The sequence below is a fragment of the Gracilinanus agilis genome, chromosome 1 (assembly GCF_016433145.1).
Source record: "Gracilinanus agilis isolate LMUSP501 chromosome 1, AgileGrace, whole genome shotgun sequence".
Lineage (NCBI taxonomy): Eukaryota > Metazoa > Chordata > Mammalia > Didelphimorphia > Didelphidae > Gracilinanus > Gracilinanus agilis.
This window is the reverse complement of record NC_058130.1, coordinates 380,313,460-380,335,528: the sequence shown is the minus strand read 5'-3', so window position 1 is coordinate 380,335,528 and position 22,069 is coordinate 380,313,460.

Genomic DNA, 22,069 nt, shown 5'->3' with positions numbered 1-22,069 from the left:
GCTTTTTATATATTTGACATGGTGCTTAGTGCTGGGGACAAAAATACAAGTAAATAAGATAATCCCTGCCCTCATAGAGTTTCTATTCTAATAAGGGGTAATAACATATATAGGGGAAATGATAGCCAGCAAAGAGAGTTTTTGACAGGGAAGGCAGAGTGAATGATAATTAGTGTCCTAGAACATGTCCTTACCAGGAATGGAAATATTGACTTTATTATTTCTCTTAGAACATTGAGTATAGAGCTTCATGGCTTAGAAGTGATATAGTAGGGTTTTGACAAAGCAAGATAAAGTAAAGCTCACCAATCAGAACTGGAACTTTCCATTCCAGATGGAGGTGTAATATGGCAACACAGGTGGCATGTCATGAAGAAAGCTGGAAAGTGGCATCATAGGAAACCCACCTTTATGACCTGTAGGTCCTTTCTAGAATCTATATTCTGCATAATTTTCTGATGAAAGAGTCCTTTTTCCTTGATCCTATCTCTCTCATTGGATGACTTTCTGCATCCATTAGCCCTCATTTTGTCATTCTGTTCCTAACCAGATGTATCCTTTCCTTCAGGTCTAGTCTCTTTGATTCCAACTGGTCCAGTGTTACCAGTGACATTGTGAGTGCTGAGTGGAAATGGGAGATGGAGAAAGGGAAATTCCCTATGAGTTACTTGGCTCCAGTCTGGAATCCTCATCTCCTGAACTTTGAGTCCTCCACCATTGCACTAGACTAAATTTAGTTATTATTTTGTCTAGCTCTATAAAGCAACCCCTTCTGAGTTTGATAGGCATAGTACTAAATCTGTAAGGCAATTTAAGTGGTATTGTCATTTTTATTATATTGAAGTAGCCCAGCCAGAGTAAAGAATATCCCTCTGATTTCTTAAACCTTCTGTATTTCTTTAAGGAATGTTTTATAATTGTACACATACAGGTCATGAGAGTGAGACTGAATCACAGATGTTTTATGTATTTTCTAGTTAATTTCAATGGGACTTCATTTTCTCTTATTTTCTACTGGATTTTATTATTGCCATTGACTTTGTGGGTTTATTTGTTTCCTGTTCCTTTATTGGAGCTATTAATTGTCCAAGTTTCTTTCCTGATTTCTAGAATTCCCTAAATAAATCATGTCAGCAAATAGTGATGGTTTTGTCTACTCTTCGGCTAGCTTTATGTCTTTAATTTGTTTCTCTTGTCTTATTGCTATTGGAAGCATTTCTAGAACTATGTCAAATGACAGCAGGGAAAAGGAGTATCCTTACTTGACTACTGTATTTATTGTAAAATTTTCTAGCATTTGTAGATTGTATATAATGCCAACTTTTGATTTCAAATAAATATCTTTTTTCATATAAAAATCCTCTATGCCTGTGTTTTATAGGGTCTTAGGATAACATAAATGAGTAGTGTATTTTTTCAAAGGCTTTTTTTTCTCCAACTATATATATAACTAGGCAGCCTGAGCTTTTTTTCACTTTTAATATGTTAAATTATATGGATTGTTTTTGTAATTTTGAATCATCTTTGCTCTTTAATATATCTAACTGTCATATAATTAATCTTTTTTGTGCTTTCCCCCTCTTTGTTGTTGTTTTATTGCTGTCTTTTTCTGGGTGTTAGTTAATATTTTGACATTTAAAAACTATTGATTCCAGTCTATAGATCTTTTGTTTGCTTTATCTTTCCCTTTATACGTAACAGAACTATATATATATGTATATATATATGTCAATATATTCACACGTACACACATATGTATATATATTATATATATAATTCAAAATGAGTTGGATAGAAGTGTTTTTCATCTAATTTTAAATAACTAGTGTAATATAATTAATAATTATTGTTTAAAAGTTTGATAGAATTCTACCTGGACCAGGGTTTCTCTTACTCTTTGGAAATTCCTTTATAACTAATTTGATTTCCTTTTCTGGCATTAGGTTATTTAAGATCTTTATTTGGTGCTGTTTTAATTTGTTTGTTTTGTCTTTTTGAAGATATTCCTCTATATCTTTAAAATTATCATTTTAGTTTGCATATAATTGTATAACAGCTTATGATAATTTCTTATTCTTTTATGATTTCATTTTATTCATCTTTTATTTGGCTAATTGAATTTTCTTATTTCTTCTAAATAAGACTAGCTAGAGGGTAATTTATTTCTTTAGTCTTTTCAAAGAATCAATTTTTAGTTTTATCAATTCTATGGTCTTTTGTTTTCTAATTATTTATTTGACCTCTAATTTTCATTATTTTCAATTTTGTATTTACTTTGACTTTATTTGTTGGTTTTTTAATTTAAAATTTTATATTCTATTCATTAATTATCTTTTTTACACATTTTTGATGTTTGTTCTCAGGAATTTAAGTTTTTCCTTTCATATTACTTTAGCTATAACCCAGAAATGTTGATGTGTTATATCATTACTGTTATTCTCTTAAATATAATTATTGTTTCTATGATTTGTTCAATGACTTCAGAATGACTTTTTAAATTTTCATTTAAAATTTCTTTTAAACTTGTATTCCCTGACTTTACTACTGTAATTTCATTGCAGTCTGTAAAATCTCTGTTTAAAATTACTCTGATGTTTACCATTTGTTTATAAACATTACTGGTAATAATTAGCATCCTTGATTCAGTTTTGACCTTATTGGAAAGAACTCTAAAAGAACTCATAGTGTATATAATCTTTCTAATGTGCTTATGTAGCTGATTTACTAATAATTTTATTTAATGTTTTTCTGCCAATGTTCATTCATGATATTAGCCTATATGCTTCTTTCTCCGCTTTGTTTCTTCATTGTTTAAATATCGAGACCATATTTATATCATAGAAAAATGATTCGAGGGCTCCATTTCCTCTGTTATTGCAAACAAGTTATATAATGTTGGGATTAATTTTCCTTAACTCTTGTATTCAATTCATTTGTAAATCTATCTGCTTCTGGAGATTTTTCTTCAGGAGTTTATTTATGACTTGTTCATATTCTTCTTCTGGGATCAGGTTGTGTAAATTCTCTCTCTCTCTCTCTCTCTCTCTCTTTTAGTAATCTGAGCATATTACATTTTTGTAAGCATCTGTCCATTTTCTCTGTCATCGATTTTTAGCATATTATTGGGCAAAATGATTTCTAATAATTTTCTTTATTTCTCTTCAGTTAATGTGAATTATTCATTTCATTTTTATACAATTTGTTTTTATTTTTATTTTATATTTTATTATATCCTCTTTTTAAAAATCTAGTAAGTAAATTTGTATTAGTTTCTAAAAGTTTATATTTAATATAATAATAATACAATAATAAAATAGTTTTATATTTACCAATTCAACCATTAGTCATTTTTAATTTTTAGAATTGTAGAATTTTTAGAATTTAGAATTTAGAATATTTTGTTATTTAATTAGAGGTTTTGAAAAACTTGTTTAAATTTGTTTTTTTATTTATGTTCAATTAAGTGATTTGCTTCTTTTTATGATAAAAGGGGTTTGGAGATATAAAATTTCCCCTTAGAATGCCTTTAGCTGTACCCCATAAGTTTTGCTATGTTGCCTCATTGTTGTCATTAAAATTTTTTTAATGTTAATTTGTTCTTTGACCTATCAATTCTTTAATTTTTTTAAATTACTCAGCAAGTACTTTTAAATTCTTTCTTGAAAGGCAAGTATGTCTGTTTTTCTTTAATTTTTGATGAAACTTTTATGTTCCACTATATTATACATTTTGTAAAGATACCATAGATAGCTGAGAGTATGTTACTTCTTTTTTGTTCTGATTCAATAGAACCTTTTAAAAAGAAGTTTTTTCTTTCATTTGTTATCTTCATTATTCTTCCCTTTCAGTTTCAATTCTATTTTCTAATTCCTAGGCTCCATCCTTATTTATTCCTTTTTTATGCTTTCTATATCCAGCAATGTTGTTAAATTTTCTGAAGAACCTACCAGGTTTGAGCTTCTACTAAACAATTTCTGAGTTATCGAATTTATAACTTTTGCCTTATGTTCCCTTTTTTTCTGCTGTGTTTAACTCTTAAAAATATCATTAAATGAGGGAAGCAGCATTATATGGTGGAAATGTTTCCCAAAATAATATGTTCTTATGCATCTGGTCTCATCCTCTTCCTTCACTATGACCAATCTACGGCTTCCACCATTATGGGTGTCGGCTGCCCTTAGCAACTCACACATCCCTTCTCCTGGGTCAGGTAGCAAACTGATAGAGACAGAATGCTCTTTCTGAAAAGTGTCTTCAAATGCACAAAATCTTTACAGACTAAACTCATCATGCAATTCCCATTTCCCACCATAGACCCACTTTCCTTCCTCTGCCATAGGATCCCCATGAAATTTTCAGAAGGATTCTATATCTCCCCACTAGGAGCACATCCTTCCTGTTTCCCATCTCAATTCTTCTCTTCTGTCACTTCTCTCATTCTCCAGAACTTTAGTATTATCAAGAGACAATAAGAATCAACACCCCTTTATAGTTTCCCATATATGTAGTATGGATATACCATTCCCCTCTGTCCCCTACCTTCCCAGAGGCCATTTATGCAATCTTTCACTTTACAACAGATATTGCTTGCTTAAGTGGTGTGGTTGGGAGGATTTAGTCAAAGGTAACTCAATTTGGTGCTTCTATTTTCACTTTTACTGACACTTTAAGTTCTACTTAGTCTTTATCCTTCCTGCCCTCTCCTGATGATTATTCTTTGTTTTTTAACTGATAGGTCTTTAAAAAAAAAAAAAACAACAAAAAAACCAATGACTCCTAACCATGAGATAATTGATTTTATTTCTTATTTTTTCCTTGATAGTTTTATTTATTTATATATATTTTTTTATTTCTGTTGTTCAGGATGTTTGCGAGTTGAATACTCTGCTCACTTTTTTTTTTTTTAACCCTTGTACTTCGGTGTATTGTCTCATAGGTGGAAGATTGGTAAGGGTGGGCAATGGGGGTCAAGTGACTTGCCCAGGGTCACACAGCTGGGAAGTGGCTGAGGCCGGATTTGAACCTAGGACCTCCTATCTCTAGGCCTGACTCTCACTCCACTGAGCTACCCAGCTGCCCCTCTGCTCACTTTTTTAGTTTAGTTTAGTTTTGTTTTGTTTTGCAGGAATACCTCAAAGTGCCTCTGTTTTGGGGTAACTAATTTTTTTTCATTGGCCATTAAGCTCAGATTTATTTAAGTGTATTATTTTATATTCCAACTACCTTTTTTTTTTCTTTTTTTGCAATGCACTATTCCTCTACTCAGCTACCAAAGGGATCTTTTTAAAGCATAGGTCTGACCATGTCACCCATCTATTCAGGAAACTCCAGCAACTCCCTATTCACTCCTGGAAATAGGGAAGGGCTAGGTTTTGAAGGACTTTAAATGCTTTTGTTTAGCTTTTAAAGTACTTCAAAACCTAGCCCTTCCCTATTTTCCCCCTTCTTCTTATAATTTACTCTCCTTCATGTATTCAACAAATCTGTGACATTGGTCATCTTGTCACGTCTTACACAAAAAAATACTCTTATTTCTGGACTCCATGTATTTTCACTGGCTGTTCTCTCATGCATGGAATTCTCTCCCTCCTCATCTCAAACTGCTATCTTCTCTGGCTTGCTTCATCTCTAAGCCAAAATCCTACCTTCTACAAGAAGCATTTTCTATTTAGTAATGTCTCCCCTATTTCCTCTCCTCTCTGTCTCTGTCTCTGTTCGTTCTTTCTCTCTCTCTGTCTCTGTCTCTGTCTCTCTCTCTTTCTCTCTCTCTATGTCTCTCTGTCTCTCTTTTTCTGTCTGTTTGACTCTCTCCCTCCCTCTCTCCACATATATACATACATAGATATCTATATGTATCGTATATATGCATTATTATTTGCATATTTTCTCTCTATTAGGATGTAAGCTCCCTGAGTGCAGGAGATGTATCCCCCCTCCCTTTTTTGGTATCTTCTGCACTTAGCACAATATCTGGCACATAATATATGTTCAGTAAATGCTTGCAGATTTGAACCTTTATATTTATGGGTAGACTGCCACTTCAGCATGAGCATATACTCAAGGGCACCATTTCAAAAGCCATAGGATAAAATGGAATGTTGTCACAGAATCAACAAATCTTTGAATTGAAAGAGACCTCCAATGTGTAGAGCAAACTATGCTTTAACAAAAATCCCATTTTAACATCTTGCACAAGCAGTCAACTAGCCCTTTTTTTGAAGGCTTCTAATGAAAAGTTACCTCCCATTTCATTCTCTGGCTTTCAGTGTTCAATTTGTCAGAAGTTGGTTTTCAAGTCAAGCATAAATCTGCCCTCTGGGGTCAAGAAGAACAAGTCTAACTCTTCCTCTNTCTCTAGGCCTGACTCTCACTCCACTGAGCTACCCAGCTGCCCCTCTGCTCACTTTTTTAGTTTAGTTTTGTTTTGTTTTGTTTTGCAGGAATACCTCAAAGTGCCTCTGTTTTGGGGTAACTAATTTTTTTTCATTGGCCATTAAGCTCAGATTTATTTAAGTGTATTATTTTATATTCCAACTACCTTTTTTTTTCTTTTTTTGCAATGCACTATTCCTCTACTCAGCTACCAAAGTGATCTTTTTAAAGCATAGGTCTGACCATGTCACCCATCTATTCAGGAAACTCCAGCAACTCCCTATTCACTCCAGGAAATAGGGAAGGGCTAGATTTTGAAGGACTTTAAATGCTTTTGTTTAGCTTTTAAAGTACTTCAAAACCTAGCCCTTCCCTATTTTCCCCCCTCTTCTTATAATTTACTCTCCTTCATGTATTCAACAAATCTGTGACATTGGTCATCTTGTCACGTCTTACACAAAAAAATACTCTTATTTCTAGACTCCATGTATTTTCACTGGCTGTTCTCTCATGCATGGAATTCTCTCCCTCCTCATCTCAAACTGCTATCTTCTCTGGCTTGCTTCATCTCTAAGCCAAAATCCTACCTTCTACAAGACGCATTTTCTATTTAGTAATGTCTCCCCTATTTCCTCTCCTCTCTGTCTCTGTCTCTGTTCATTCTTTCTCTCTCTCTGTCTCTGTCTCTGTCTCTCTCTCTTTCTCTCTCTCTCTGTCTCTCTGTCTCTCTTTTTCTGTCTGTCTGTCTCTCTCCCTCCCTCTCTCCACATATATACATACATAGATATCTATATGTATCGTATATATGCATTATTATTTGCATATTTTCTCTCTATTAGGATGTAAGCTCCCTGAGTGCAGGAGATGTATCCCCCCTCCCTTTTTTGGTATCCTCTGCACTTAGCACAATATCTGGCACATAATATATGTTCAGTAAATGCTTGCAGACTTGAACCTTTATATTTATGGGTAGACTGCCACTTCAGCATGAGCATATACTCAAGGGCACCATTTCAAAAGCCATAGGATAAAATGGAATGTTGTCACAGAATCAACAAATCTTTGAATTGAAAGAGACCTCCAATGTGTAGAGCAAACTATGCTTTAACAAAAATCCCATTTTAACATCTTGCACAAGCAGTCAACTAGCCCTTTTTTTGAAGGCTTCTAATGAAAAGTTACCTCCCATTTCATTCTCTGGCTTTCAGTGTTCAATTTGTCAGAAGTTGGTTTTCAAGTCAAGCATAAATCTGCCCTCTGGGGTCAAGAAGAACAAGTCTAACTCTTCCTCTTCTGTATGACATTTCATATACTTTGAAAATAGCTTGCATATCTCCCCTGTCTCCCTATCTGCTTGGTCCAAAGGATGGCTTTGTGAAAATGAAAGTTTTTGGATAAAAACTTGACCTTCTGGTTGTAAAAATCTCTTCAGTTTTGAAAAGTTGCTTCAGTTTTCCCCACATATGTGCTGCTCAGTTTGGCACTCTTGGAGGAAAGATGAGGGGAAATGTTCCACATGACCATTTTTTACAATTTGGAAGATAAACAATTTTATCTGTTTCAAATATCCCATTTGTTGTTATGATTCCTCCAAGGGAGGCTGGCCATCTTCCTCACCCTCACCCCATGATTATTTACACTGGCTTACATTCATTCATTCTGAACATCTTTATAGACAAAGAATTGAAATGTCTTGTCCTGAGACTCCCAATCTTGGAATTGATACCTCATTTTTCATTTGATTTTATAGCAGCTCCTAGTCCTTCCTGAGGCATTGGGAGATGGTTTAAGAGAAAGAATCAGAAGTCAAGTTTCTCATTGTGGGATGATCAAATGTAACTGATTTGGTACTAATAGCACTATGATGATCCAGGATTATCCTGAGGGACTTATGAGAAAGAATGCTATTCACACCTAGAGAAAGAACTGTGGGAGTAGAAACACAGAAGAAAGCATATGATTTATTACTTGTTTATATGGGTAAATGACTTGGGGGTTTGGTTTTGAAAGATTACTCTATTATAAAAATGAATAATATGGAAATGGGTTCTGAGTGATAATGGTATAACTTAATGGATGGATAACCCAACAGAATTGTTTCTCAGCTCTGGAATATGGAGGGAAGAGGGGAGGGAGAGAACATGAATCATATAACCATATAAACATAAAATATTTTTAAAACAAAATTATGTTAAAAACAAACAAACAAATAAATAAAAAGAAGTCAATTTTCTTCTACAAGTCAATCAGTCAATCAGTATTAATTAAATGCCTACTAAGTGTCAGAGGTAGTTAAGTGGTATAGTAGATGGAGTGCTGGACTTGGAATCAGGAAGACCAGACACTTTTACTAGCTGCGTGACCCTGGGCAAATCACTTCACACTGTTTGCTGCAGTTTTCTCGTCTGTAAAATGAGCTGGAGAAGGAAATGGTAAACCACTCCAGTATCTTTGCCCAGAAAACTCCAAAAGGGGTCACAAAGAATCAGACAGGACTGAAACAACTGAATAACAATAACAGAAGATATGAATAGTGGCATATCAAAGAAGGACAGGGTTTCAAATGTAGAAAGCAATGCCTTGTTGAGATGCTTAATTCTAGAGTGAAAATTGTGAGGTGGGGAAGTAAGGTCATTGTAGGGGTGATGGAACAAGAGAGCAGGAAAGGTTGGTGATTGTGAGAATGAGGAAGAGTTTCATGGCTTATAGGAGAGATGGAAGGGCCAATAGACTGATCAGCAAAGGGAAACTGAAATTTCAGGATCTTGAGGCTGAAATAGTTTGAGGTGATTGTCAGGTCTACATATATTCACTCCTATGAGTATATGAGGTAAAGTGGATATGCAGGTGATAGAAATTTAGATTGATAAACGGGGAGGCTTAGAAGTTTGAGTAGATATCATCAAGAATATTTAAATTCCCAAGTAAGAGGGAAGGAGGCTGAGATGGAGGGCACGTACTGACCTCTTGGAGGAAAAAGAGTTGGCCTAAAAGCCAAGAGATACAAGCAATCAGGATGAAAATAGTGTGATTTGGACAGGTGTGGGGAACCTAAAAGTAGGAGAGGTTACAGATGGATAGTGGCAGAGGAAAGGTCTTCAAGTGGCTGTGAGGAGCTTGGAGTATTCCAACTTTTCCACTTAGCTCTACATATCAGAGGATATTAGAGAAGGAATACCAAGAACTTTAGGAAAATGTGTCATCTGGACAAAGCCAGGTTGTCAGCACCAGAAAATAGAATTGTGAAGAGATCTAGGGCAAAAGGGAGTTTGTTAATTCTAAAGCAAGGAGTTCAGAAGGCTTAGTGAAAGAAGAGAGGGAGATGGTAAAGATAGAGGCTGGGGAGAAATAGGACTAAGTTAGATGAGAATGAGAATTTGAGGAGAGCAGATAGAAGGAATTTTCCCCTCAGAAGAAATGATGCAGAAGTAACAGGCAGCCAGGTGGCACAGTAGATAGAATGCTGGTCCTAGAGTCAGAAGGGTCTGAGTTCAAACCTGTCCTCAGACACTTCCTAGCTGTGTGACCCTGGACAAGTCTCTTAAATCTGTTTGCCTCAGTTTCCAAACCACTCTATTTCCTTTGCCAAGAAAACATGACTCAACAATAAAAAAGAAATGGAAATTTACATAAAATAAGGGGAATACTGTGAATGTAGAAATTGTTCTACATTCCATCCAGAGTCCAGGGTTTTCTTACCTCTAGGTCTTTGTTCAACATCATTGCCTTTTGCTCTTCTGCCTAGTTCCTGACTTTTAAAATTCTTTCAGTCCTTCATAAACCAGTTCTAACATCATATCTACTAGGTGGCATTCCCTGATCCCTTTTACTTGGTCCCCTGCCTCAAATCTCTCCTCTCCCCACTCCAGTCTAACCTCCCCATACCCACCAAATCCATTTTCTTTAATCTTAGATATGATCATATGACTCGTCTACTAAAAGTCATACTATCACACACACACACACAAAGGTAAATCTCTTTCTCTTGTTGAGTAGTCATTTCAGTTTTGACTGATTCTTTGTAATCCCATTTGAGGTTTTCTTGGCAAAAACACTAGAGTGGTCTGCTGTTTCTTTCTCCATCTCAGAAGAGGAAACTGAGACAAACAGAGTTAAATGATTTGCCCAGGGTCACAGAGCTAGTAAGTGTCTGAGGATAGATTTGAACTTGAGTCTTCCTGACTCTAGGCCCAGCACTATTTAACTGCCCTTTAAAAGGAGTAGAGCAGGGTAAAAAAAAGGTACTCTGAATCCTGTTGGGCTGAATGACTTTGGGCCTTGGCAAGGACTAGGCTAATACTGTGCATTCCACTAGAGTCCTGCTAGCATTTTCCCATTTTTATGCAAAAAGGCCTCCATTACAATGACTATCCATCTCATTTGGAAGGGGAGTGAAAGTACCTTACTTGAGAAATCTGACTGATGATCCACTGGTAAACAGTGAAGTTAAATGGAAGGAATAACTATTTCTTGCCGTTTTTCTTAAGGAATAGACTTATTATTTCAAAATCACCAAGCAATTGAGAGGGCAAAATAGAGTTTAAAAAAAAAAGATGAGGTTTGCCTCATTGCCAAGGGTCAGATGCCAGTGGATTTGACCAGCCTGATTTTCTGAAGAAATTCAGCAAGATTGGAGCTTGAGAAGGAGCTCCGTAGCAGAAAATGCTATTTTTCTACCCTTTTTGAGGAAGATGAGTTAAGGAATAATATCTCACAGTTTTCTTCATTACCAGTTGTCCCTGATAATCACTCAACTCTTTTCAAGTTCTTCTTTTGGCCCTTGGTTTTATGAAAAAGAATTATCAGTATGATCTTAAATTATAACACATTGTAGTCATTTTCCTGCATGAACCTCACAACCATTGCATAAAAGTCATTTGAGGACAGTGAGTGTAGAACTTTCCAGGTCAGAGAGCTTCACTGACTAACATCAATCCCTGTTAAGTGAGTAACAAATTTAATAGTCATTTCCACAAACAATGGCAAATGTTCCTGGAAGATTATTATGCCTCTCATTGAGATAAAAATGGAATTCTCTGATAGATCAAAAAGACACATGGTGTACATATGCCATATAGCCATTTTCACATCATTTCCACTTCTAGAGGTCTGCAGGAGTATTAACAACTAAGAAAAAGCAGAGGAGAAACTTTGAGTGCTTGGTTTGTAGAGGGCGCCAATTGTTACAATTGTCTACGTGTGAGAAATTTGGTACCAATTTTATGGCATTTTCCCCCATTTTTGAGATCCTCATATTTGCCAAAATATGTGGTTAAAATTATTTGTCTCACTTTCCTAGCTTAGAAACTGAATCTTACTCAATGCTAGCAAAGGCAAAACTTGTCCTTTTCCCATATGCAATGGATGAAGTTTTTCTAGAATCATTTTGAAGTTTGCTCCAAAACCAAATAGCAAGAATGATGTCAGGTATTGGGGAGGAGGAGAAAGTTTATCTGTATTTGAAATGCATTAGGGAGTAACTTCAGCCTGATATATAATGATCTTTAAGAACCCAAATAGGGCCCATTTCAATTAGCTGAGCCTCCAGATTGATGGAATTCAGTTACTTGGTGAGCTCCATAGTGAACTTTAAGTTATCCCCATATTGGATGCAGTCTTTTGGCCTTGAAGCCTTTCAGAACCATCTTTACCAAGTGAAGGCGTTTCCTGAGCTATGCAACTGCTTTTCCCTATTTTGAACTGCAAATGGAAAGGGAAAAAAAAAACCTTTCCATTAGATGGTTTTATAAGCATGAATATGTTTTTTTTAAATGTGCCACATTTGTTGTTTTCCTTGTGTCTGGCTTTACATGAAACACGTTTAATTGATGTGTGATTAAAAAAATTTTTTTAAACTGTAAACAGATTAATTCAAGCAAGGTTTAAACTTTATAAGTTATAGTGATTATTGGATTTGGAATAAGAAGACCTAAATTCAAATTCTAGCTCTGCTACTGCTTAGTGATATGATCTGGGCATATAAATTAATCTCTCTGTAGCTTAGTTTTCGAATCTATAAAATGAGTATAATGATATCCATACTGTTTATTATAAAGACTTTTTAAAAGATGGTATGAGATAGAAATGTATGATATATAAATAATGGGAGAACGGCCAGTAGAATCCTTTTAGAATGTATAATCTGCTCTGAAATCAGCCCATATTGATGCTTGGTCAAGAGCCCTGTTTGTGAGCATGGGTGATGGAAAGCTTTACCCTCCATTTCAGAGCATTTCCAGCTCTTATGTGACTGTTTACTGTCCATTTAATGTGTGGTGAATAAAGGCCTTTTAGCTGTCCATAGACTTCAGTCTGCACATAGAAGCTCTCTCTTTTCCTTGGTGGTAAGGTAAGAACCACTGTAAGCCTTTGGATGGAGAAGGAAGCAGCATTACTAGCCTATTTTAGCTCTGCAGGCTTCCATGAGACCTCGGAGTTGCGATTTTTAAAAATCTCTCTTTTGTCTTCTCAATACAAATGAGTATTGGAGATGTGAAGGGCCAATCCTTGTGACATTTGGAAGATTGGAAGAGTCACCAGAAGTCCAGAAAGGTCACCAGAAAAGTCATCAGAAGTGTCAGAACCCAAGAAAGGGCTAGAATTGAGGAGTTGCCTGCTTAATCTAGTCCAATAGTAGATTGACCTAGCAGCTAAAGTACCCTGTATCCTTTAAGTAAGAGAGTTACTCATCCATAGGTTAGGACCACATTCATATGTGAATTTGTTGGGAGGAATATTTGTTATAGTCAATTTAAGGTCTGACTTAAAGTCATAGCAGAGACAATGTACCTTGGGGACATGAATAGGCAATTTTCAGATAAAGAAATCAAAAGTATCAATAAGCACATGAGAAAGTATTCTAAATCTCTTATAATCAGAGAAATGCAAATCAAAACAACTCTGAGGTACCACCTCACACCTAGCAGATTGGCTAACATGACCACAAAGGAAAGTAATAAATATTGTAGGGGATGCAGCAAAATTTGGACACTAATGCATTACTGGTGGAGTTGTGAATTGATCCAACCATTCTGGATGGCAATTTGGAACTATGCCCAAAGGGCTTTAAAAGATTGTCTGCCTTTTGATCCAGCCATACCACTGCTGGTTTTATACCCCAAAGAGATGATAAGGAAAAAGACTTGTACAAAAATATTTATAGCCACGCTCTTTGTGGTGGCAAAAAATTGGAAAATGAGGGGGTGTCCATCGATTGGGGAATGACTGAACAAATTGTGATATCTGATGGTGATGGAATACTATTGTGCTGAAAGCAATAATGAACTGGAGGAATTCCATGTGAACGGGAACGACCTCCAGGAATTGATGCAGAGTGAAAGGAGCAGAACCAGAAGAACATTGTATACAGAGATGGATACACTTTGGTACAATTGAACATAAAGGACTTCTCTACTAGCAGTAATGCAATGATCCAGGAAAACTATGAAGGACTTATGAGAAAGAAAGCTATCCACATTCAGAAGAAGAACTGTGGAAGCAGAAACACAGAAGAAAAAGAACTGCTCGATCACATGGGTTGTTGGGGATACTATTGGGGATGTAGATGCTAAACAATCACCCCAGTGCAAATATCAATAATATGGAAATAAGTCTTGATCAATGATACGTGTAAAACCTAGTAGAACTGCATATCATCTACAGTGGGGGAGGGGTTTGGGGAGAGGGAAAGAACATGAATCATGTAACCATGGGAAAATATTCTAAATAAAAATTAAAAAAAAAAGAAAATATCAAATGGAGTTATGAAGGGTACACAGTGGAAACCAGTGAACAACAAAAGGATCTCAACAAGGTAGGCAGATTTTCATCTTGAGGCACAGCAGAATCTCTAATAAGAATAAGAGCATAATGATGGGACCCAAAGTTGTGTGTGTGTGTGTTTGTGTTTTAAACTCTTACCTTCCAGCAATTTGGAACTATGCCCAATGGGTTATAAAACTATATACCCTTTGATTGAGTAATACCTCTACTAGGGCTGTGTATCAAAGAGATCATAAAAAAGGGGAAAGGATTTACTTGTACAAAAATATTAATAGCAGCCCTTTTTGTGGTGGTAAAGAATTGAAATTGAAGGGATGTCCATCAAGTGGGAAATGGCTGAACAAATCATGGTATATGATGGCAATAGTATACTATTGTACTGTAAGGAATGATGAATAGGATAATTTCAGAAAGAGCTAGAAAGACCTACGTGAACCAATACAGAGTGAAATAAGAACTTGGAATACATTGTACACAGTAACAGCAAAACTATGGAATTATCAGCTGTGATGAACTTAGCTACACTCAGCAATACAATGATATAGTAAAATTCTGAAGAACTCATGACAAAGAATGAGTCAGATGTAGATCAAAGCATACTATTTTTCACTTTAGTTTATTTGTGTTTTTATTTGGGGGTTTTGGTTTTATATGAGTATTCTCTTACAACAAAGAATACCATGGAAATATGTTTTGCATGATAATACATGTATCATTCAGATCAAATTGCTTACCATCTCCAGGAGGGGAGAGGAAAGGGAGGAAGGGAGGGAAGGAGACAATTTGGATCTTATTTTAAATTATATTATTACATGTAATTGGAAAAATAAAATGTCTTTTTAAAAACCTTTACCTTCCATCTTAGAATCAATTCTATATATTGGTTTTAAGGCAAAAGAATGGAAAGGGCTAAAAACAATAGGGGTTAGATGACTTGCCCACAAATCACACAGCTAGTAAATATCTAAGCCAGATTTGAAAACATGACCTCCCATTTCTGGGCCTGGCTCTTAATCTACTGAACTACTTCGCAGCTCCCCATCCCCAACTGTGTGTGTTTTAATTTAATTTTTAATTTTTATTTTCAGATCTAGATTCTCTCCTTTCCTTTACCTCCTCCCAGTTTGATGTTCCTAAAGGGAGGAGGAAATAGATTGGGTAGATGGATGACTTCTCTAATAACTAATAAATAGTATGACAAACTTTATTAAGTACCTACTATATGTAAAATCCTGTGCTAGGTGTTGGGAAAGTTATAAAGTTGAAACAAAATATGGTGTCTTTCTTTAAGAAACTTACTCTGAGAAGAACTATGGGAGGAGAAATACAGAAGAAAAACAACTGCTTGAACACATGGGCTGATGGGGATATGACTGGGGATGTAGACACTAAACGAGAACTCTAGTCCAACTATCAATAATATGGAATTAGGTCTTGATCAATGATACATGTAAAACCCAGTGGAATTGCACGTTGGCCAAGTGGGGTTCAGGGGGTTTGGGGAGAGGGAAAGAACATGAAATATGTAACTAGGGGAAAATATTCATTAAAAAAAGAAGAAAAAGAAACTTACTCTAAAAAACATTAAAAAAAGAAAAAGGAAACTTACTCTCTAGTACCATGCTAAGACTCTAACAATGATAGCTATAATATCAATAATAAGTGAATTATTTACAAAAGATGGTATTGTGTAAGATCTGAGGTCATTGCTAACTGGAGTGTAAGGTGAGGTACACATGTTGTTAGAAAGACTTTTTAGAGGAGGTGAATTATATTTACTAGAAGTTTTAGGTCACTTAAAAAAAATACAAGAAAGATGAGATCTCAGCTTAGATAAGTGAACATACCCGTGTCCTTCAGGAGACAGCAAAAGGAATAACTGCCTAAATTATTGATCTTTAAGAAGTACATTTAATGTATTTAGTGGTCCCCAAATATAAAGTCATGATGCTGATGGATATGTTTTGGCTGTTGGAAGACGGAGAAGAAAATGAATGAATGAAAAAATCTATTGCCTTCAGATGGGCCTCTCTAGGTCAACTATTACTACTCAATGATTCTCTACTAGCTCACGATGGACAGATCCTATACTGACAGAGTGGGGATGAAGGGAGGACAGAGGAAAATGGGATCCTCTTCATATGCCTAACTCTCAAGGATGGTTCTGCAAAGTCATATTTTTTCTATACAGTCACTGTGGTTTCGATTGGATATGGTATTTCTTTTCCGTCTTAAATGGTTGTGTCAAGTTGCAATATAAACTGTTTACTCATCTGAGTTTTCTAGCAGAGTTGGATGTGTTTTGGAGAAGAGAGTTGTGGTTCTCATGTGTGGCAAGGAAGCTGGCTCAGTCAGTGAAGTATTTGGGGAACCATCTGGGTGAAAAGAGCCTCGGGCATGCATTTTGTTAGAAATGCCTTGGTCTTGGTGACTGAAACAATGCTACTGAACCCCCATCAAGGACTCCAGCTCTTTGATCTGGGTCCTCAGTAGGAATGGTGAGTTCTCACTAATTCATACACAACTCTCCTGCCCAGTCTCCCTGGTGATAATAGCATTGACAAGTCATCTCTCCAGATAATGATGGTTCACATTTCTTTAGCGAGAGGCAATATGACATAGTTCTTGGCTCTGAGGTCCGCTCTCTCTGGACTAAGTTCAAGTTCCTACCTTTTGACTCAACCTGGATATGTAGTACTGGCTAAACTTAACTTCCTAGTGTTCAGCCAAATTTCTAAAACTAAAAATTTGCAGAATAATTATTGGATATGCATTGATAAAGAGAGTTTCCTTACTGAGAGCTCCCCACAGCAGTGAAATAATAGGATTAGACAATAAAAACAAAAGTAAAAGTAACATAGGTTTCTCTAAGAATTTTCCCCAGAACACTGTTGAGATTGGTATTTTATAAATAAAATATCATCTCCATTTTTCTGATAAGGAAACTGAGTCCCACAGAGGTTATTATTTGCCCATGTTTTCTGTGCCAAAATAGCTGGGTCTTAAGAAGTTCTAGCCTAACATTCTGGCTATAGTATAACCATTTTAGTCCATTGATTTTCTAATTGTGATCCACAGACTACATGTTCAGGAAACAGAGGCTCAGGGAGCTACAAGGAACTGGGAATCTGTTTAATTTCAATTTATTACCCACTGGGGGCTGAAATCTTGCTGGAATTGCTGTCGATATCATTTCCCTTTCTCTCTGGCCAGAATGGATGAGCCAGCCTCCATTGAGAGAGTGGTCCTAAGAAACGTAAGAGGATCTTCTCTGCTCTTTTCAAAGTTGAACAAGTAGGGTAATCTTAGATATCTTGAGGTGGGTACAGTATAATCTGTGACCTAAAGCCATTTTCTAGAGTTTGGGTGTATGGAATTTGGTTGCCCCTCTAAAGGAGATTCAATGATTGTGGGGCCGGCTCAGGAAGGTATGACAAAAGAATCTCAGGGGCTGATGAGGGGATGGTTAAGGGTTACCACAATCCTTTCTCCTCCACCTCTCAATCCTTCTTAAAACTGAAGAAATCTAGAGTTGGAAGGGAACTTAGCTTCCATCTAATCAAATCCATACTGGAGCAATAACTCCTACAACCACATGCCTGTTGGGGTCATCTAGCCTTTTCTCAAAGCCTCTACTGAGGGGGAAATTGCTACCTCTTTAAAAAAGTCTATTCCATTTGGGATGGCTCTGATTATAAGCAAGTTTTCCCTTACATTTAGCCTAAATTTTCTTCCTTTTAAACTTCCTCATATTGCTTCTCTTTTTGCCCTGATGGGTCAAAGAAAACAAATCTAATTCCTCTTTCACAATTTTTCAGGTACTTGCAGGCAGTTGTTTATGTTATATTCTGAAAAGCCCTCTATATTTCCTCCACTTGGGATACTATAAATAAATTATGGGAACATGCAAAAATTTACTTATCAGAATTATGGATAAGGAAATAATTTATGACTAAACAAGACATAGAGAACATTTATGAAAAATGAAATGGATAATTTGATTACACTAAATTAAAACTTTTCAATACAAATAAAACCAATGCAAACAAGATTAAAAGGGAAGCAACAATTTGGGGAAAAAAATATATCAAGTACCTCTGATAAAGGCCTCATTTCTTGATTATACAGAGAACCAAGACAAATTTACAAAAATACAAAACATTCCCCAGTTGGTAAAAGGTCAGAGGATATGAATAGGCAATTCTCAGAAGAAGAAATTAAAACTAACTATATTTATATGAGAAAATACTCCAAATCCTTATTGATTAGAGAAATGCAAATTAAAACACCTCTGAGACACTATTTCACACCTACCAGACTGGCTAATATGACCAAAAAAGGAAAATGATAAATGTTGGTGGGCTTGTGGAAAAATTGGAACACTAATGCACTGTTGGTGGAGCTATGAACTGATACAACCATTCCAGAAAGTGATACCCATCAGTAAGTATCATCTGCAACAGGGATAAGTTAGAAGCCTTCCCAATAAGATCAGGGGTGAAACAAGGAAGCCCATCATCACCATTAATATTTAATATTATATGAGAAATGCTAGCTTTAGCAATAAAAGAAGAAAAGGAAATTGAAAAACTTAAAGTAGGCAACGAGGAAATTAAACTATCACTCTTTGTGGATGATAAGATCGTGTACTAGGAGAACACTAGAGAATCAACTAAAAAATTAGGTGAAATAATAATTTTAGCAAAGTTTCAGGATATAAAATCAACCCACACAAATCATTGGACATACACACACACATACACACACACACACACACACACATATGTATATCCAATAAAGTCTAGCAGCAAGAGTTAGAGAAATTTCATTTAAAATCACTCCAGATAATATAAAGTATTTTTGATTCTATTTGCCATCTCAGGAGTTATATTACCACAATTACAAAACACTTTTCACACAAATAAAGTTAGATCCAAACAACTGGAAAAATATTAATTACTCATGGGTAGATCAAACTAATATAATAAAAATGACAATCCTACCTAAATTAATTTACTTATTCCGTGCCATTTCAATTAAACTACCAAAAGAACTATTTTATAGAACTAGAAAAAATAACAAAATTCATCTGGAAAAACAAAAGGTCAAATATATAAGGGAATTAATGAAAATAAATATGAAGTATGGTGGCCTAGCAATACCAGATCTTCAACTGTACTATATAACACAGTAATCATCAAAACAATTTGGTACTTGCAGGGTAGATCAATGGAATAGGATAGAAGTAAATTTCCTCATCACTTTAATGTTTGATAGACCCAAAGATCCCAGCCTTTGGATTAAGAACTCACTATTTGACAAAAACTGCTGGGAAAATTGGAAAAAATTATGGCGATGAGTAGGTACAGATCAACGTTTCACACTTTAAATATCATGATAAGGTCAAAACAGATATATGATTTAGACATAAAGGTGATATAAATAATTTAGGGGGACATAGAATAGCTTACCTGTCAGATCTATGGAGAAGGGAAGAATTTATGAGCAAACAAGAGATAGAAATCATTACAAGATGTAAAATTAATAATTTTGATTATACTAATTTAAAAGGATTATGTACAAATAAAACAAATGCAATCAAGATTAGAATGGAAACAAAACAACAAATTGGGGAAATTTTTTATAACAAATTTCTCTGAGGAAGGTCTCATTTTTCAAATATAAAAAATTAAATGAAATTTATAAAAATACAAGTCATTCCCCAATTTAGAAATGGTCAAAGGCTATTAATAGGTAGTTTTCAGATGAAGAGAGAAAAACTATCAATAATCATATGAAAAATGTTCTAAATCCCTCTTGATTAAAGAAATGCATTAAAATAACTCTGGGGTATCACCCCATACCTATCAAATTGTCCAATATGATGGCAAAGGAAAATGATAAATGTTGGAGGGGATATGGCAAAATTGGGACATTAATGCATTACTGGTGGAGTTGTGAACTTATCCAACAATTCTGTTGGGCAATTTGGAATTATGCCCAAAGGGCTATAATACAATGTATATATACCCTTTGACCCAATAATACTGCTACTAGAGGGAAGCATATTTTATTATTTCTTTTCTAGGACCAAACTAGGTCATTAAATTCTATAATATTTACCTTAAAGAAATAAAACAATACTGGGAAAGGACCTATTTGTACAAAAATATTTATAGCTGCTCCGTTTGTGGTAGCAAAGAATTAGAAATGAAAGAGATGTCCATCAATTTGGGAATGGCTGAACAAATTGTGGTATATGATGGGGATGGAAAAACTTTCTAAATGGTTCTTTATTGTCTCTAAAGTATAATACAAAGTCCTTAAATTGGCATTAAATATAAAAAGCATGCACACATATATACACATTATATATGAATGAATATATATATATATATATATATATGTTTTGGTTTTCTATCATTTTTGTTTCTCCCATATACAGAAATCCATCACAAAGAATAAAAAAAGAAAGAAAACAAAAAAAGAGTTCAGAAAACTAAGCAACACTGACATAGTCTGACAATACATGTATCATTCCCCATTCATAACTCTTTACCTCTTCAGAAATTAGAGGGATGCATATTTTATTATTTCTTTTCCAGGACCAAACTAGGTCATTAAAATCCATAATATTCAGTTTGTTGTTCTTCTCCCTATTTACATTGTCATGGCCATTCTTTACACCATCCCAACTTGTGCCTACAGAGAGATAGAGAGAGCTTATTATAGACTCACAGTTAAAGTTAAGGATAATTGGTCTCATAGGTTTCTTTTTCTCTCCCCTCCACAATTCATCATGGCCTTCTCCTTTATAGCAAACATTCGCTCAGAGTGCAATAAAAATCAGCTTATCTTTATTTGGAGACAAAACACATTATAAAAGCACAGACAGCAAATAAATATGGTTTAAAGTTAGCAGGAAATTCCCCAAGGTAAAATCAGAAGGTCCTAGAATGGATAAAACTGGGCAAGATAGGGAAACAGCCAAATTCGACAAAGGCAGATCACTCTTGAAGGAGATTAGAGTCAAACAGTACCCCACCTGCTCATAATTATATTCAGTTTGGTAGCAATGCTTTTCACTTGCAATCATTTTCCTGCCAGTAAGTGTCTATGTATTTCCTCTACTTCCACCTCTAGGAACTGGAAATTTCATGTATTTCCTTTAGCCTTGTACATCTACTACAATTTAGACTTCAGTCCCTCTTTCTAGGGGGAACTTTCCATCAAACCCTTTCTTGATAAGGGGGTTATATGTATATTTTCCCCTTGGTTTTTGTTTATTCCATTTTTCAGTCTAGCATTTAAACATTTTTACTATTTTAAACCTACATTTTCAGGATTATTTTTTTAAATTTCTTTTTTATATTCTCTATTTCAGCAAACTAGAGGAATAGTATTTCCTCAAATAAGTGTGTCCTCTCCTAGTCTTTTCCAGTACAATCAGGGGTAAAGTAAGGATATCGCTATCAGAAACCTAGGAAGACTTGAACGAACTCGCTTTTTAAGAAGGTGAGCAGAACAAGGAGAACAACTTATAAAATAACAATATCATAATGACAAACAACTCTGAAAGAGTTAGGAATTCTGATCAACACAATTACCAACCATAATTCTTAAAAATTTTTGATGAAACCAACTACCCATCTCCTGAAAGAGATATGATAGACTCAGAATACAGATCGAGACCTATTTTTTTTTGACCTGACTAATGAACAAATTTTGGTTTGTTTAATTGTGTCTATTGGTTACAGGATTTTGTTTTTCTTTACCAATGTGGGAGGAGGTAGAAAAAAGGTTTTTATTAATTTGAAGAAAATTTAATTAACAAGGAAGTTTGTTGAACTTAGAGTGAGAAAACTTGGGTTCAAATCCCAGTTTTGTCAATTATAATTATATATATATATATATA